Genomic DNA, 19,917 nt, shown 5'->3' with positions numbered 1-19,917 from the left:
TTTTTTCTGCTCTGCACTATGCTCGCCAGTTTTCTGAAAGTGGGCGTGTTTTCGTATGTAAATGAATCTCTAGACAGATTTACTATTGGGACTTTTTAAAAAAAAGTCGCAAAAAAGTCGCAACTTCACTCCAGTGAGGACCATGCTTATCTTATGACACTTTTTAATAGAACATGCGACTTTTTCCTAAAAACGTGCGACTTTTGTAAAGCTGCTTACTGACGGATAAACTGCTACCGTCAAACCATATTTATTACAGTCTTAAAGGGCCGATCATAAATCTGACTTGGCTAAAACAGATTTCAGCCATATGTGAAAGTGGAGTGAGCTGTCAGAGTCGTGATAAATCTGGCCCTATGTGTGGTGGAAAACTAACACTACACATCACCATGAACAAACCATCCCCAGCATCAAACTTGGTGGCAGCTTCGTGCTGTGTGGATGCTTTTCTTTAGCATGGACAGGAAAGCTGGTCAGAGTTGGTGGATGATGGATGATGCTTAATACAGGGCAATCCTGGAGGAAAATCTGGTAACGGCTGCAAAAGTCTTGAAACTAGGATATAGGTTCACCTTCCAGCAGGACAGCAACCCTAAATATACAGCCAGAACTACAACGGGATAGTTTAGATCAAAGCATATTCATGTGTTAGAAAAGCCTATTTAAAGTCCAGGCCTAAATCCCATTGAGAATCCGTGGCAAGACTTAAAAATTGCTGTTTACAGATGCTCTCTATCCAATCTGACTGAGCTTCAGCTATTAAGCTAAGAAGAATGAGCAAAAATTTCAGCCTCTAGATGTAGAAAGCAGGTAGATACACACCCCATGCAGCAAAAAGTGGTCCTACAAGGTATTGACTCAGGGGGGCTGAATACAAATGCATATCACACTTTCCAGATTTGTATTTATCAAATATTTTTAATACCATGCATCATTTTGTTTTCACTTCACACATACTTGCTACTTTGTGTTTATCACATAAAATCCCAATAAAATACATTTAAGTTTGTGGGTGTAATATGAAAAAATAGGCAAAAGTTCAAGGGGTATGGGTACTTTTCCAAGACACCGTATATCATGTTATTATAAATATTCTTTGGGTCGGTAAAATTGCAGAAATACCACATTTGTACAGATGTTGCCTATGTTATTTTGACACCAGCCACTAGCTGCTATTTTTACACAATAAAACACTTCAACTAAAATCATTTATTTCTGTATCACGTACCCATTAGTTTTGGGCGAGCATGCTCGGCCGCATACTAATTTTACTCAAGCATTGCGGTGTTCGGCCGAATACCGCGTGTGCTCGAGAGCGATGCTTGAGTCTCCTCCTCGCACGTTTGTTCGCTGCTACGCAGCCAATAAACGTGCAGGTAAGTACTGCCGTTCACTGTACTGGCATTACAGTGATTGGCTGGCCGGAACGCGTCATCGAGTGCTATATAGCACCCGATGACACGTGTTCGGCTCAGACTTAGTCAGGGAGAGCTGGAGAGCAGAAGGGAGAAATAGTGTAGGGAGTGAAATAGAAATATTTTTGCGTTTATACTTGTTATAGACCCAAAAGTACTTTAAAGGACTATTGTAGTCTGTGGCAGTAAGATATATTTTTAGTGCAACCTGCACTAAATTGCTAAAACTTGTTAAGAGACCCAAAAGTCCTTTTAAGGACTATAGTTATATATCTGGCAGCAAGATATATATTTTTTGCGCAACGTGCCCTACATAGCATGCAATTGTTTGGCCGCTGCCGACAGCGACATTACCTGTGCTACATCTCCTATCTAAGTGTGCGCAGCCTAAAAATATCTGTGACATCCAGTGTACATTTTCCGTAGACGGTGTACATTACCTGCGCTACATCTGCTGTATAACGTTTGCGTATCTGAAATATCAGTGACATTCGGTAAAAATTTTTTGCTGCTGGTGGCATCGACATTACCTGCGCTACATCTCCAGTGTAACGCTAGCACATTCGAAATATCAGTGACATTCGGTGTAATATTTTTTGCCGCTGGTGACAGTGACATTATCTGTGCTACATCTCCTGTGTAACGTGTGCGCAGCCTAAAAATATCTGTGATATCCAGTGTACTTTTTCTGTAGACGGTGTCCGCTTCGGACAGTTCCATTACCTGCGCTACATCTCCTGTATAACATTTGCGTATCCGAAATATCAGTGACATTCAGTTAAATTTTTTTGCTGCTTGTGGCAGCGACATTACCTGTATAACGTTTGTGCATCCTAAATATCAGTGACATTAATATGTGCAAGGCGAGCATTAAGGGGCGAGAAAATGGCCTTGCTGCTGATGGTGCACGCAGAGGCCGTGGCCCTGGGCACAGTAAAACTGTGCCTGCTGCCAGAACACAAGAAACACCCTCATCCACGATACCTAGTTTCATGTCCCAGTTTGCAGGGCGGCGCAGGACACCACTCTCGAAGTCAGACCAGTACGACCAGTGGTCGGTTGGATTGCAGCAGATAATGCTTCCAGTCGGTTAAGCACCACCCTGTCTTCCACAAAGTCCAGTCTCAGTAGCCAAGAGTCTGGTCAACAGAATCCTCACCCTGATACTCCTTCCACCCACCATGGAGAGTCTTGGCAAGCAAGTGATCCCACACTCGGATATTCCGAGGAGCTCTTTTCATCGCCATTCCTTAATTTAGGCCTCTCGCCAAGCCCGCTTGAAGAGGGACATAAGGAGATCTTGTGCCCTGATTCCCAAACTCTGGAGCATCCACAGTGAGAAGAAGATGACGGTGGGGAATGGCAATTAGTGTTTCACGAGGTGAATGATGATGATGAGACACAGTTGCCAATAAGTCAACCGCAATTAGTGTCTGGGTTGTTGTTAGGTCAACAAGTCAGGAGGATGACCAGAGTGAGGAAGTGGAAGAGGAGGTGCTGGACGATGAAGTCACTGACCCAACCTAGGAAGGTGGCAAGCTGAGCTAGGACAGTAGTACAGAGGGGGAGGGATCCGCAGCACAGCAACAGGCTGGAAAAGGCAGTGGGGTGGCAAAAGGGAGAAGGCGGGCCACCCCACTGGAGCACCCCCTTGCAGCAATCTCCCTTGCCAAGGGGTAGGTGTTCTACAGTCTGGCGCTTTTTTGAGGAAAGTGCGGACGATAAAAGAATTGTCATTTGCAACCTGTGCCATACCAAAATGAGCAGGGGCGTGAACACTATCAACTAGAGATGGCCTTGCGGTTCGCCCAGCGGTTGTTTCACAGCGAACTTTGCTCGTTCGCTGTTCGCCAAACAGGCGAACATATTGCGATATCCGCCGACGCCATATTCTTTGCATTGTGCAGAACTTTGTGTGCGGTTCTGTTGAGATACCGCAGCTATACAGAGGGACAAACATCATTGGAACAACTAATTGAAACTGGTGTGATATAACAGTTGCCCCCCAAAACATCTGATTGATGCAGGGGTGCAATATACCTAAAATATAATTTCTATATAGAGCATTTGTATTGTACAGCATTTGTGTGCGGTTCTGCTGAGATACCGCAGGTATACAGAGGGACAAACGCCATTGGAACAACTGAAACTGGTGTGATATACCAATTTGCCCCCCCAAAAATCTGATTGAGGCAGGGGTGTGATATACCTATAATATAATTTCTATATAGTGTATTTGTATTGTGCAGTATTTGTGTGCGGTTCTGCTGAGATACCGCAGCTATACAGAGGGACAAATGCCATTGGAACAACTAATTGCAACTGGTGTGATATACCAGTTGCCCCCAAGAAAACTGATTAAGGGGTTCTATATACCTGCTTCTACAAATACTGCTCTTCTCAGGGACTTTGGCACAGGGTAATTTTGAAAATGACAGGTAGAGGAAGAGGCAGGCTGTTCCGCAGGGGTGTTAGGGGTCGGGTAGGTGCACCAAAGGACACACCAGAGTTGGTTGAGTGGCTCACTCAGCCTTCCGCTTCTGCACCGTCCTCATCCTCTATATCAGCACCCTCCTCATCCTCTATATCAGCACCCTCCTCACTCCCTGCTGTGTGCACCCCAAAAGACACCACCACCACCATAGCCACTGCACTCGAGTCAGAGGAATTGTTTTCCCATCAATTTCCAGACCTTACCAATGCGCAGCCATTCTTGGCATCGGATGAGGAAGAGGAGGTAGCAACGGCCACCACCCAGCGTTCTGGCGACAGAACCCAGATCAGCCCAAGGAGGGTGGTCCCCACTGTTGCTGCCTGCTCCTAGATCTCTAATGTCAGTGTTGGTGAAGATGACGTCTCGATGGACGTCACGTGGGTGCCCACAAGGAGGAGAAGCAGGCAGAACTCACAGTGCACAGGAGGCAAAAAGCAGCCTGCAAATGTATCTGGAGCGAGCCATCCACCATGCACGGTCACATCTTGCGCTCCCCAGACGCCGGCACATGGCTCCGCAGTGTAGGCTTTTTTTAACCTGTCAGCTTCTGATAATAGTGTAGCCATCTGCAGCCTGTGCTGTCATCGCAGTAAGCCCAACACTCACCCAGGGACGACCGCCTTAAGAGGGCACCTGGCCTCCCATAACCAAGCCCAGTGGGAGCAACGCCGTCAGAACTCACAAAGCCACACTCCCGGCGCTTTACGTCCTTGAAGCTCATCAAGAGAATGCCAAGAGTGTGCAAAGCAGTAATCAAAGCAAAAGGTGGCTACTTTGAAGAACCTAGAAAATGACATATTTTCAGTTGTTTCACACTTTTTTGTTATGTATATAATTCCACATGTGTTAATTCATAGTTTTGATGCCTTCAGTGTGAATCTACAATTTTCATAGTCATGAAAATAAAGAAAACTCTTTGAATGATAAGGTGTGTCCAAACTTTTGGTCTGTACTATATATGTCATAACAATATACAGGCATTAAGAGAACACACAGACTCCTCTGCTAATAGCTAAAAATTGGTAAACAAGGTGTTTGTCCAAGTCAAAGCAGAATATGACCTTAAAGGACCACAACAGATCCTCTGTTAATAGCAATAAGGTGAAATAACAATCTATGAACCAATCACAATCTGAGTAAGCTAATAACGAATAACACAGAAAGACAGAATAGAAAAGAGAACGAGCAGAAAACAGGAGGGAGGCAAGGAAGACGGGGAAGGAAGGTGAGGGGGAAGGGAGGGAGACTCTGAGTGCAACGCCCCGGTTTACTCACTAACCAGGTATTTCTAGTCTCTGGAACCAGCCGAAACACTATAATCTATTACGTTGAAAACCCCAGATCCTGTATTCTTGTGGAAAACTCAGGTGAACCAATAAAATCAAGAAGGGGCCTCCACCTAGCCTCAAATCTATGATACCGATCGTGTGAGGTAGCAATTAGTTCCTCCATCCTAATCAAAAACCTAAATTCCCCATCGCATTCATAGAAAGAGGGAGCGCAATCCATCTTCCAGTGCCTCGGAATAGTCTTCCGGGGCACTGTGGGAAAAATCTTAAAGCACTTTTCTTTACCATTGAAACCGAGCCAGTTATCAAGGAGAGAAGCTTAAGGTCAGGTGAGTTAGTAATCACTTTCCCTGAAAACTGCTTGAAGATGTCTAGCACTTGATCCCAGAATCTTTTCATCCTAGGGCAACCCCACCAGATGTGAAGCATAGTGCCAGCTTCCGATTTGCATCTCCAACAAATATCAGTAGTTGAAGGAAACATTTTATGGAGGGTGGAAGGGCAGTAGTACAATCGGGACAGAATCTTGAAATTCTTTTCCTGAGCCTGAGTCGAAATCGATAGACTGTGAGAGAGTGTACATATTTTATCAACCTCTGCTGGGGAGAAAGTGCGATGAAGGTCCAATTCCCACTTCCCAAAGCAAGGCGCTAGGTCGTAATTACTAAGTTTCGTCAAGGTCTTGTAAAGCTGACAAAGCACTTTGTAGTTTCAAGAAAAGGCCGTCAAAGTCAGTCAACTCCAGGCATGAGAGGTGTGGAAGGAGATCCCTGATAAATGAATTAGGCCTCTTTCACACTACAGTTTTTTGCGTTCCGTATACGGTCCGTTTTTTGCGTTCCGTATACGGTCCGTATACGGAACCATTCATTTCAATGGTTCCGCAAAAAAACGGAATGTGTTCCGTATGCATTCCGTTTCCGTATTTCCGTTTTTCCGTTCCGTTGAAAAGATAGAACATGTCCTATATTTGGCTGAGAATCACAGTCCGTGGCTCCATTCAAGTCAATGGGGCCGCAAAAAAAACGGAACACATACGGAAATGCATCCGTATGTCTTCCGTATCCGTTCCGTTTTTTGCGGAACCATCAATTGAAAATGTTATGCCCAGCCCAATTTTTAATATGAAATTACTGTATACTGTATTTGCCATACGGAAAAACGGAACGGAACAACGGAACGGAAACGGAACCACAACGGAAGCAAAAAACGGAACAACGGATCCGTGAAAAACGGAACGCAAAACACTGAATGCAACATACTGTAGTGTGAAAGAGGCCTTAAGCTGAGCATACTCTAGCTAATATTGCCCCTGTCTACTATCCGAAGGAATTAAAGTATCCAAGGGAACAAACGTACTCCCGTTAAGGACATCACGGATCCTAGGATGAATTCGGCCAGACCAGTGCAAGAATCTAGAAGCCTGATGACCAGGGGCGAAAGATGGATTACCCATTAGAGGAGTCATGGGGCCAGGTAGTTGAGACAGACCAATTTTTGGGTCCCAAATAGAGAGAGCGTGACGTATTAAAAAGGGCCATTCCTCCGATGGCGGTCTATCCTCCTGCGGAACCCATGGGGCCACCAAACAATCCATTGGATCAAGATCCTGGTCCATCTGGACCCACAGTTTAGCTTTAGAGCCCTTGGACCAATTAAGGATCCGCATGAGAACAGCCGCCGAATGGTACAGTTTCAAATCTGGCAAACCCATGCCACCCCTGTTCTTGGGTTTAGTCAGTATACGAGCATTCAGTCTGGGTTTACCCTTACCCCATACAAATCTAGTTATTGCTCTGTTAATGGTTATAAAAAAAACTTCCCTGGAACACAAATGGGGATTGTTTGAAACAAATACAAGAATTTTGGTAGGATATCCATTTTAACTACTTTTATGCTACCGAACCACAAAAGGGATTTTAGAGAGTAATTTCCCAGCTCTGAGATTATTTTAGTTTGGAGAGGAAAGTAGTTAAGCAGGTATAGGAGGTGGGGGTGAGCCGGGATTTGGAATCCTTGGTACCTAATGCTCGTTGTCTGATATTTGAAGGTGAAATTGGATTGAATAAGTGTCATTTCCGCGGCCGGTAGTGAGATATTTAACATTTCACTTTTATTCATATTGACCTTAAACTCAGAGACCCGAATTGATGAAATTCTTGCAAAATAGATGGCAGGGTAATATGAGGGTTCGCAACATATAAGAGTAAATCATCCGCATAACGAGCTAGCTCATGATGGTGGGTATGTAAATCTATCCCCGTGATGTCGGGGTTGTTACGTAATGCAATGGCAAGGTGTTCCATTACAAGGACGTAGAGAAGTGGCGAAAGAGGGCACCCCTGTCACGTGCCATTACGAATATTAAAAGCGGAGGCAAGAATACCATTTATTTTCACTCTGGCGGATGGACTGGAGTATAGGGAACTAACTTTGTCAATCAGGTTCGGGCCAAGACCTATCTGACGCAGGGCAGCTATCATGAAGCTCCATCGAACCCGATCAAAAGCCTTCTCGGCATCTATTGAGAGAAGACAAAAGGGTTTCCGCAGGTGTTTTGTTGTAGCAATAAGGTTAATGGTTCTGTTAGTGTTATCCCTAGCTTCCCTGCCAGGGATAAACCCCACTTGGTCCCTATGAATGACCGTCGGGAGCACCAAGTTAAGGCGGGAGGCCAATAATTTGGAATACATCTTAATGTCACCATTGATAAGGGATATGGGACGGTAATTACTGCAGCAGGAGGCATCTTTGTTAGGTTTCGGTATTAGGAGTATATTAAAAACGTTAAGAAGGAAAGTGACAAGGAGGTCAGCAAATATTTTAAAAAAGGAAGCCGTAAAGCCATCTGGGCCTGTGCTTTTCCCTCCTTTTAGGTTGGAGATGATTGTTCTGAGTTCGGGTTTCGTTAAATCATTCTCAATGTCAGCCATTGTGTCCACGGGAATAATGGGGAGGGCCGTGTCCATAATATATTGATGAATGCGACTATCTAGAATTTTTATTGCGCTATTATATAGCTGATGATTAATGTTATATAAAGACTCAAAGTATTGTTTAAAGGCATCCGCAATCCCTATGGGGTTGTGAATCATAGTACCAGTTGCTTATTTTATGCAGGGAATATAACTCAACTGTTGGCAGGGATGAATGAAGGGAGCTAAAGCTTTACCTGGTTTACTGGAGTGTTCAAAAAGAAAACTCCTGAATTTTTCATGTTGTCTTCGAGAAGTTTCTTTAAGTAAGCCTAACAATTGTTCTCTAAGAGTAGTGAGCTCATGAAGGGTATGGGGATCTAACGTTTGCTTGTGAGACCTTTCTAGATCAGAATCATTGGACCACAGCTTCTTAATTTTAGCAGCCTTTTCCTTTTTGAGCCTGGACCCATGCTGTATTAAAACGCCTCTCAAAACACACTTCAGTGCATCCCACTGAATGGGAAGAGGAGAGGCATCCGAAGCGTGTGTATCTAGAAATTCCTTTATACTGGAAGAGATGGCTGCCCGACTGACGCTATCTTTGAGCAAAGTGTCATTCAGACGCCAGACCCATTCTTTAGCCCAGAGGCCAGGTAGTTCTAGAGAGAGGAATACTCGGGAGTGGTCGGACCATGTCATAGTGCCTATGTGGGAGGATGGATTAAACGTTAACGCATGGTGGGAGATAAAAAACAAATCTAGTCTACTATAAGATAAGTGTGTCGGAGAAAAGAATGTATAGTCCCTATCCTTCGGGTGTAGGATGCACCACACGTCAACTAGTTGCCTTGAGAAGAGAGAATGATGCACCCTGGAAAGCGTTGATTTTAGAACCCGTGAGAGTCCCGACAAGGAGTCCAACGATGGCTCCAAGACCATGTTAAAGTCTCCACCCAACAATATAATCCCTTCTGCAAACCTGTCCAGCTTCGACAACATATTCCTCAAGGATTTTCCTTGGCCCACGTTGGGAAGATAGAGGTTTCCAATGGTGTACACTCTCTCACAAATCCTCAACTTCAGGAACAAGAACCTCCCCAAGGGGTCCGCTAGATGGTCTAAAAGGGAATAAGTGAGAGATTTATGTATGGCAATAGAAACACCCCTGGACTTCGAATCAGGATTAGTACTATGAGCCCAAAAACCATAATGTTTGGTAGATAGAATTGGAACACGGCCTGTTCTAAAATCTGTTTCCTGGAGTAAAAGGATCTGCACCCTCTCTCTATGCATGCTATATAAAATCCTAGAGCATTTTTCGGGGATATTCAAGCCCCTGGCATTGAGCGAGGCTAACTTGATACAAGGTGGAGGAGCCATGACTGCCAGCAGACACTCAAGAAACTGTATTGGGCCATGTATATGCGGAACAGCAGAGAACACTCGTCTGCAAAATAGGACAATGGGAAGGTAAGGACACACAAGGAAGGGAGGAGGAAAGAAAAAGCAAGGAATAAAGAAATAAATTCAAGAACACACACCAAACCGTCACAATAATATCTGAGCAACAGTATAACAAATTAGAGCAAGGCTGAGTGTGTTATAAGAAAAATCAGACCCAACAAGGGGGGGGGGGCACCCGCTCATGGGCAAAGTCCCAACACAGCCAAACGCCAGTTTGTTATCCACGAAAAAAAGAAAAAAAAACACAAACCACCAGAGGTTCAGCTAACTATAAAAGAACACTGTGTGCTAAAATATCATAAATTAAAAACAGGTAGCGTATTAATACTGAGGAATACAGCTGTAAACCCCTGATATGGTGGGAGGTCCTAAACCTTAAACCGTGCCAGCAACTAAAATTTAACGAAGGACAAGGACCTCCAACCACACTGGGCCTGGAAAAAAAAATCAAGAATTCAGGTGAGATGATTGTCGTCCTGACGTCTCTGGGAGTTCAATCGATTTCTTCTGAACGGAGGAATGCACTACCAATCTGGTAAGATAAGAGAAGGGAGGTCAAGCGCTTTGAGGAAGGGGTCCAAATCCGCAGGATCTCGCAGTTCAAAGCGTCGGCTATTTCTGCAGACAGCCAGTTGAAAAGGGAACTCCCAAAAATAGGGAATATCATGAGCTCGTAGAAGATCTAGCAATGGTTTGAGTGCCCTTCTCTGGGCCAACGTGGCTCGAGAGAGATCTTGCAATAACAGTAGCGAGGCCCCATCAAAATCAATGGAAGTTAGGTTTTGTGCTTTCCTCATTATTTCTTCTTTCACTGAGTAATAGTGGAGGCGACAAATCACATCCCGCGGCCTAGAGGGGTCTTGACTAATTGGTTCCAGAGTCCTGTGGGCCCTATCGATTTTCAGACGGTCCGAAACTGGGACTTCCAAGATGGAGCTGAATATGCCCTGTAGGGTTGGAATAAAGTCCTCTGTTTTAGTCGCCTCCGGAAGGCCTCTTATTCTGATATTATTCCTTTGATTCCTATTTTCTAAATCATGGTGCAATTTGTATAGTTGGCAAATGTGACGATCTCTGATAGTCCCATGTGTAACCAGTTCCTCCACTTTCTCAGCCGTGCGGTCCTGTATGGACGCTACCTCCTCCACCCTTTCCTCAATAGCTTGTATATTTGCAGTAACTACTGACAGTTCCTGTTTATAGGAATTTTCCAAGCGTTCCATAAATTTCCCAATTTCTTGTCTGGTAGGAAGAAGTTTTGCGTGTTCTTTCCAGTCCCACTGTTCCCTGTCAGGGGTAGAAAGGGGAGCCCCCTTGCAACTTGGGGATGCGGTAGCACCCAGCAGCTTGGCCGTTTCTGTGCCTTGTGGAGGTGAAGGATGCGCGGTTTGGCGGTTAGGTTTAGGTCCTATTGTTGCAGAAGCTGGGGACTGCAAACAGGCAAGTCCCTTGGGATGTCCACAATAGCTAAGGCCACAGAGCTTCCTTGTACTGGAGAAGAACTCGTGGGATGGCGTGCGACAGGAGCAAAAGGCTGTGCGTCAATATTGAGTTGCAAAGCGTCACTTTGTCGATTGCGCACCATAAAGTAGCTACGTAAACCCCTGTGTGGACTGGGCTTTCCTTTAGCAGGCATATTACTTTTAGAGCTTTGGGGCGAATTTTTGCCATTGATCCCCCTCTGGTATGTCACTGTCCATGTTGTTGGACGATTTGTGCAATTCTTGTAAGTATTTGGTGGCTGCAAATATGGCCTGAAGGTTTTTCAGGTTCGCCTGCCATTAAAGTGAATGGGGCACGTCGCTAACTTGCGGTTTGCGATTATTTGATTGTGTTCATGAATTGTCCCAGCCAATGTTCGTCCATCATTACTATCAACCTCACCACAACCGGCATAATCCGCCACATGGCGTCAAAGCATCCTAATAGGTGGGCGGAACGCCTGGGTCCACAACCAGTGTCTGCGGGTCACACCACTGCCTCCTCTTCCCCTGTGTTACGTGATGCCTCCCACTATGCACCTGGACTTTCGCAAGCACCATTAGCTAGCACATCCACTTCTGTGTCCCAGCGCAGTGTACAGATGTCTATACCCCAGGCCTTTGAAAGAAAGTGCAAATACCCAGCCACCCACCCACAGACCATAGCACTAAATGTGCACCTTTCCAAATTACTGGCCCTGGAAATTTTGCCATTTAGGCTTGTGGACACTGAGGCTTTCCGCAGCCTCATGGCGGCGACTGTCCCACGGTACTCTGCCCCCAGCCGCCAATATTTTTCACAGTGTGCAGTTCCAGCCTTACACCAGCATGTGTCCCGTAACATCACCCGTGCCCTGACCAACGCAGTTATTGGGAAGGTCCACTTAACGACTGACACATGGAAAAGTGCTTTTGGCCAGGGATGCTACATTTCCCTGATGGCACACTGGGTGAATCTTGTGGAGGCCGGGAGCGAGTCGTACCCTGGGATGGCACAGGTGCTACCGATGCCAAAGATTGCGGGCATTACTTCCATCAGGGTTTCCGCCGCCACCTACATTCGTGGCTGCAACCCACTCTTCTCCTCCTCCGCCTCCTCCTCCATTTCCACCTCTGAATTATCATGTTGCAGCACCAGCCAGCCATCAGTCAGTAGCTGGAAGCAGTGTAGCACTGCAGTGGGGAAGCGGCAACAGCCTGTGCTTAAACTAATCTGCTTAGGTGATAAACAGCACACCGCCGCAGAGCTGTGGCAGGGGATAAGGGACCAGACTGAGCTGCGGCTCTCGCCACTCAACCTACAACCAGGCATGGTTGTGTCTGATAATGGCTGTAACTTGGTGGCGGCTTTGGAGCTCGGCAAGCTCACACACATACCATGCCTAGCCCACGTGTTCAACCTAGTGGTTCAGCTGTTTCTCAAAATGTACCTCAATTTTACTAAGCTACTGGTGTGTGCCCATTTCCGCGAGTCATCGACAGCTTCAGCTGGTCTGGCAACGCTGCAGCAGTGCTTGCAATTGCCACCTCACCGACTGTTGTGCGACGTGAGCATGCGCTGGACCTCGACGTTCCATATGTTGGCCAGGCTTTGTGAGCAGCAGAGGGCAGTAGTGGAATACCAGCTGCAACATGGTCTTCGTCTTTCCAGTCAGCTACCGCTCTTCCAAAGCGCGGAGTGGGCATTGATGTCTGACCTCTATGAGGTTTTACGCAACTTTGAGGAATCAACACAGATGTTGAGCGGCGATAATGCTATTATCAGCGTAACCATCCCACTTCTATGTCTACTCAAATGCTCACTGCTCACAATTAAGACGGACGCTTTGCATGTGGAAGAGGTAGAATGGGGGAAGAAAGTACACCAGACCACCCTCAGTTCATCTTCTCAGCGCGAATTGGATGATCAGGAGGAGCGGAGCAAAAGACGGTTGCCTCTGCTACAGAGGGTAGTACCCATGGAAGTTTTATTCCATCTGTTCAGCGTGGATGGGTAGTGGAATACCAGCTGCAACATGGCCGTCGCCTTTCCAGTCAGCTTCCGCTCTTCACAAGCGACGAATGGGCATTGATGTCTGACCTCTGTGAGGTTTTACACAACTTTGAGGAATCAACACAGATGGCGAGCTGCGATAACGTTATTATCAGCGTGACCATCCCACTTCTGTGTCTACTCAAATGCTCGCTGCTCACAATTAAGGCAGACGCTTTGCATGTGGAAGAGGTAGAAATGGGGGAAGAAAGTACACAGGGTGATAGCCAGACCACCCTCAGTTAATCTTCTCATCGCGAATTGGATGATCAGGAGGAGCAGTAGGAGGCGCAAAAGACGGTTGCCTCTGCTACAGAGGGTAGTACCCATGGAAGTTTTATTCCATCTGTTCAGGGTGGATGGGTAGAAGAGGAGGAAGAGGATGAGGAGATTGTCAGTCATCCTCCTGATGAGGACAGCAAAGTCTTGTCTGTTGGGGCTCTGGCACACATGGCTGACTTTATGTTAGGCTGCCTTTGCCGTGACCCTCACATTGTACGCATTTTGGCCAACACTGATTACTCGTTGTTCACCCTTCTCGACCCCCGCTACAAAGAGAACTTCTTATCTCTCATTCCTGTGGTGGAGAGGACGAGCAAAATTGTTCAATACCAGAAGGTCCTTGTGGAAAAAAATCAAAACATTTCCAGCTGACAACGCTGGCTGCAGAGTACGTTGTTTCTTGGCCAACCGAGGAGGGGAGACGAGGGGAACACACAGCAGTTCCAACAGAGACAGGGCAACACTCTCCAAGGCCTGGGACAGTTTTATGACACCCCGCCAGCACCCTCACCCTGATGCGCAGCCTAGTGTCATAAGGAGGGAAACATTTTGGAAGATGGTGAAGGAGTACGTAGCAGACCGTGTCAGCGCCCTTAGTGATCCCTGTGTGCCTTACAACTATTTGGTGTCCAAGCTGGACACGTGGCACGAACTGGCGCTCTACACCTTGGAGGTGTTGGCCTGCCCCGCCATCAACGTTTTGTCAGAGCCTGTATTTAGTGCTGCTGGAGGCATAATAACTTATAAGCGCATCCACCTGTCAACTGAAAATGCTGACCGGTTGACTCTTATAAAAATGAACCTGGATTGCCCCTGACTTCTATACTCCACCAGAGGAAAGCGGCTGAACATAAAGGCACTCTAAATGTGGCTTTCATGGTGTATTGAATACACTGTATTCCCATGCACCCCTTCCACCACTAAAAAGGGTATATGGTTCAATCTCCCTTTTCTCCTCCTCCTCCTCCTCCATCATATTACCATGCTAATTAGGCTTCCCTCGCTCCCAATGTTTTAGAGGATCAGCTCAGCAGCGGGCCCTCACCCATAATGTTTCAGAGGGTCACCAGCAGGCCCTCAGCCATAATGTTTTAAAGTGTCATCGACAGCTTCAGCTGGTCTGGCAACGCTGCAGCAGTGCTTCCAATTGCCAGCTCACCAACTGTTGTGCGACGTGAGCACGCGCTGGAACTCGACGTTCCATATGTTGGCCAGGCTTTGTGAGCAGCAGAGGGCAGTAGTGGAATATCAGCTGCAACATGGTCTTCGTCTTTCCAGTCAGCTACCGCTCTTCCAAAGCGACAAGTGGGCATTGATGTCTGACCTCTGTGAGGTTTTACGCAACTTTGAGGAATCAACACAGATGTTGAGCGGCGATAATGCTATTATCAGCATAACCATCCCACTTCTATGTCTACTCAAATGCTCACTGCTCACAATTAAGACGGACGCTTTGTATGTGGAAGAGGTAGAATGGGGGAAGAAAGTACACAGGGTGATAGCCAGACCACCCTCAGTTCATCTTCTCAGCGCGAATTGGATGATCAGGAGGAGCGGAGCAAAAGACGGTTGCCTCTGCTACAGAGGGTAGTACCCATGGAAGTTTTATTCCATCTGTTCAGCGTGGATGGGTAGTGGAATACCAGCTGCAACATGGTCATCGCCTTTCCAGTCAGCTTCCGCTCTTCACAAGCGACAAATGGGCATTGATGTCTGACCTCTGTGAGGTTTTACACAACTTTGAGGAATCAACACAGATGGCGAGCTGCGATAACGCTATTATCAGCGTGACCATCCCACTTCTGTGTCTACTCAAATGCTCGCTGCTCACAATTAAGGAAGACGCTTTGCATGTGGAAGAGGTAGAAATGGGGGAAGAAAGTACACAGGGTGATAGCCAGACCACCCTCAGTTCATCTTCTCAGCGCAAATTGGATGATCAGGAGGAGCAGTAGGAGGAGCAAAAGATGGTTGCCTCTGCTACAGAGGGTAGTACCCATGGAAGTTTTATTCCATCTGTTCAGGGTGGATGGGTAGAAGAGGAAGAAGAGGATGAGGAGATTGACAGTCATCCTCCTGATGAGGACAGCGAAGTCTTGTCTGTTGGGACTCTGGCACACATGGTTGACTTTATGTTAGGCTGCCTTTGCCGTGACCCTCACGTTGTACGCATTTTGGCCAACACCGATTACTGGTTGTTCACCCTTCTCGACCCCCGCTACAAAGAGAACTTCTCATCTCTCATTCCTGTGGTGGAGAGGACGAGCAAAATTGTTCAATACCAGAAGGTCCTTGTGGAAAAAAAAAAATAAAATTTCCAGCTGACAATGCTGGCTGGAAAGTACGTAGTTTCTTGGCCAACCGAGGAGGGGAGACGAGGGGAACACACAGCAGTTCCAACAGAGACAGGGCAACACTCTTCAAGGCCTGGGACAGTTTTATGACACCCCGCCAGCACCCTCACCCTGATGCGCAGCCTAGTGTCATAAGGAGGGAAAATTTTTGGAAGATGGTGAAGGAGTACGTAGCAGACCGTGTCAGCGCCCTCAGTGATCCCTGTGTGCCTTACAACTATTTGGTGTCCAAGCTGGACACGTGGCATGAACTGGCGCTCTACACCTTGGAGGTGCTGGCCTGCCCCGCCGCCAACGTTTTGTCAGAGTGTGTATTTAGTGCTGCTGGGGGCATAATAACTAGCGCATCCGCCTGTCAACTGAAAATGCTGACCGGTTGACTCTTATAAAAATGAACCTGGATAGCCCCTGACCTCTATACTCCACCAGAGGAAAGCAGCTGAACATAAAGGCACTCTAAATGTGGCTTTCATGTATTGAATACACTGTATTCCCATGCACCCCTTCCACCACTAAAAAGGGTATATGGTTCAATCTCCCTTTTCTCCACCTCCTCCTCCTTCATCATATTAACATGCTTATTAGGCTGCCCTCGCTCTTAATGTTTTAGAGGATCAGCTCAGTAGCGGGCCCTCACCCATAATGTTTCAGAGGGTCACCAGCAGGCCCTCAGCCATAATGTTTTAGAGGGTCAGCTCAGCAGCACACCGTCACCCCTAAATTATTAGATGGTCAGCTCGGCAGCAGGCCCTCACCCCCAAATTTTTTAGATGGTCAGCTCGGCAGCAGGCCCTCACCCACAATTTTTTTGAGATGGTTAGCTCGGCAGCAGGCCCTCAGCCACAAAATATTTTAGATGGTTAGCTTGGCAGCAGGCCCTTGCCCACAAAATGTTTTAGATGGTCAGCTCGGCAGCAGGCCCTCGCCCATCATTTTTTAATAGGTCAGCTTGGCAGCAGGCCCTCGCCCACAATTTTTTTTAGATGGTCGGCTCGGCAGCAGGCCCTCTTCCACAACATTTTTTAGATGGTCAGCTCAGCAGCAGGCCCTCACCCCTAATGTTTTAGATGGTCAGCTCGGCAACAGACCCTCACCCCTAATGTTTTAGATGGTCAGATCAGCAGCAGGCGCTCGCCCCTAATGTTTTAGAGGGTCACTAGCAGGCCCTTGCTCCTAATGTTTTTGAGGGTCACCAGCAGGCCATCAATCATAATTTTTCAAGGGTGAGTATGATGCCCTCCTTTATGTGTAATGAAGGGTGTATTGGAGTGCCGGTTCCTTGTACTATTTGGCAGCCCTTTCCCTTAGTGCATAGGCTTTATGAGTGTAGGAGTCCCACTACCTGAACAATTGTACCACAATGTGAATGAGGCCCTCCTTTATATGATATACAAGTTGTATCGGAGTGCCTCTTCCTTGTAATTTTTGGCAGCACTTGCACTTTATATGCAAGTAAATATACAGGAAGGAATGTTTCCGAACAATTTTTTCTCTAAAATCAATTTTATCTTTGGTTTGGTGCGTATTATTGTCAGTCTGTAAAAGTGGCATACTACTCAGACAACATTGTTCCCAGCAGCGACCTGGGAGTTCAAGATGCATCCAGACATCCTCCCCATGCTGTTCCCGAACCATTTCAGTGGTGTTTCCATCAATTTCCTATGAACCAGAAACCCATCCCTCTTCAGAGCCGGGGGTGCCTGGTATAATGCTCGGGTTCTCCCATTGACTTCAATTGTGCTCGGGTGCTCTGTAGAGCACCCAAGCATCCCGAGGTGTTCTACTTGAGCACCCGAGCACTTTGGTGCTCGACCAACACTAGTACCCATCATTTTTTTCAGATCAGATGAAGAGGAGATAAAACAAAATCGTGATGTAGGTTAACACACTCTCCCAGATTTAATAAAGTGTCAATGCCTAGAATCTGTCTAAAAAGTGGCACAAATAGGCACAATTTGGTGCAGCTATAGTTTTTCTAATGTTTTCTGACTTTTTAGAAGAAAGGGGGGTGAGGCTTAGTGAAAAAGCACAGGGCTTCGCTGTAAAGGTGTGAGGTCTAAGATGTGATGTTTTGCACCAAATTTATTACATAATGCAATATTTTCAATGAGAATTTTTTTTAATATTTGTGTAACTGGCAGGGGAGCCATAAAGCTTCAAAACAGAAGCAGTGGGAATCGGTAGGGCAAGTATTACCGTACTTCTATTAATTTAAAGCATTCTTAGTCGTTTTTTTTTTTGTGTAAATGGCTGGACAAGCAATTTAACACAAAAGTAAAAGACCTCTGAAATCTGAGTGTCTGTCACTACTTTATGTTCTTTATGTGGGAGAGGAGATCACATATGTAAATATTGCCTCAAACAGTCTAGACAGACAAGGGCAGAAGGAGGGCACATGAAGAGTGGAAACAAAAAAATAAATCATGCAGGTTGTTATGTCAGATGTAAAAGTGAAAATAGTTAAACGGGTTGCAAAAACTATTCTACATTTTTAAATCAGCACGTGAACCTGATTCGTTTTGTAATTGCATGCAATTAAAAATGTAGTACAACCACTGAGTTATTTAAGGACCTGTCACCTGTTTGTTTGTTTTTTTAAACCTAACCTCTTATTGTTTTCCGTCCTAAGGAGATTCCAGCATTTTTTTTTTCAATTGGCGCCTCCGTTCCGCTGCATTTCTCCCTGATCTGTTCTGGCGCCTAATATGCAAATGACTAGTAAAAGTACAGGAAGAGAGAGATCTCTGTTCTCGATGGGCGTCTTCTTCCAAGCGGTGACGCAGTCTAGTTACTGTGGACTGCTTCACAACCAGGGAGTAGACCTGCTGTTCTTGCGAGACATCAAATCTCATAAGAACAGCCTATGTAAGCAAGGAATTCCCAACCAATACCATTTTCACCAGAGGACATGACAGGCAGAAGAGAAGAGAAACCAAAGATATGAGCGCCTAATTTTTTGGGATTTATAAAAGCTATACGCCGATCCCATATTAACAGAAGGCAGGGCAACACAAGTAGGCAGGGGCAACACAAGTAGGCAGGGCCTGCAATACTGTAGTGTAGTTCAAAATACTGCCCCAGCAGAATCAAATTGCACGGTATAGCACAAAATACTGCCTCATGAGAACTAAATATCACAGTGCAGCACAAAATGCTGCCACCTTCACCACAGTATTCAACTGTATCACTGTCCTGAGGATGGAGATAGAGTTGAGTTCAGGAGCAGTGATAGCCAGTTCGCCGTATTCGCCCGCGGCGCAGACACAGGTAAGGGCTTACCTGTGCATCGAAGGACTTGTGACTTAAGATGGCAGCCCACATGTCTTGGCGGGCGAGTACGGCGAACTGGCCAGCACTGTTCAGGAGGGTACCTGTGGCTGTTGGACAGGGGCATAAGTACCTGAAGCTTCTAGAATTAATTAATGCTTAGCGCATAAAATTGTTATATGTCTGGCTGGCAGCCATATGGAGGGTTTGAGTAGTCCCCTGGGCATCTGCTCACTGGGAAATTTCCATGTAGGGTCTGTGGCCAGTCCACCCCTGTAAGTCACAAATGTTTAACCAGTTTGGCCCTACACCTCATAACATATATATATGGCAGATCTTGAGACAGTCTTGTCTAAGCTTACACTGTTTAAGCATTACACAGAATTAGTAAATCTGGCCCATTTTATTCAGTTTTTCTTAGTATTATTTCATAAAACCATATTATTTACTGCCATATATCAAAAAGTATCCACATGTTGAGAAAGTATATGATGCTTTATATTGTATCTATACTTACTATACGCAATTTATATTATCAACAGTCTTGACAAGCAATATTAAATCTTTTATATAGGAAAGCCTGTATTCGCCATACGCCATATGTTTACTTTTGGTGTCAGTGCTAATTTATTTTTAACCGTGTTCATAACTGGATTTATGTGATTCCAGAAGAGAATGGCCGGGGGAAAAAAAAATCGGTCCTCAAGCATCCAGCAAGCTGATTATGAATGGAGCTGGTTGTGTAGATACAGCTGAAGACATCAAAGATAACAGGCAAAGCAAACAGTGCTCAAGAGTTTCTTTTATTTCGACACAACATGATGGAGATGATGGAGTGGCATCTGAAACAAATGGAATAAGATAAAGTGTTTACGTAGGCAGCAATACATGTGCATGACGTATAACTGAGCGATAACAGGG

The sequence above is a fragment of the Bufo gargarizans genome, chromosome 2 (genome assembly GCF_014858855.1).
Source record: "Bufo gargarizans isolate SCDJY-AF-19 chromosome 2, ASM1485885v1, whole genome shotgun sequence".
In the NCBI taxonomy this organism is placed as follows: Eukaryota; Metazoa; Chordata; class Amphibia; order Anura; family Bufonidae; genus Bufo; species Bufo gargarizans.
This window is presented reverse-complemented; position numbering follows the sequence as displayed.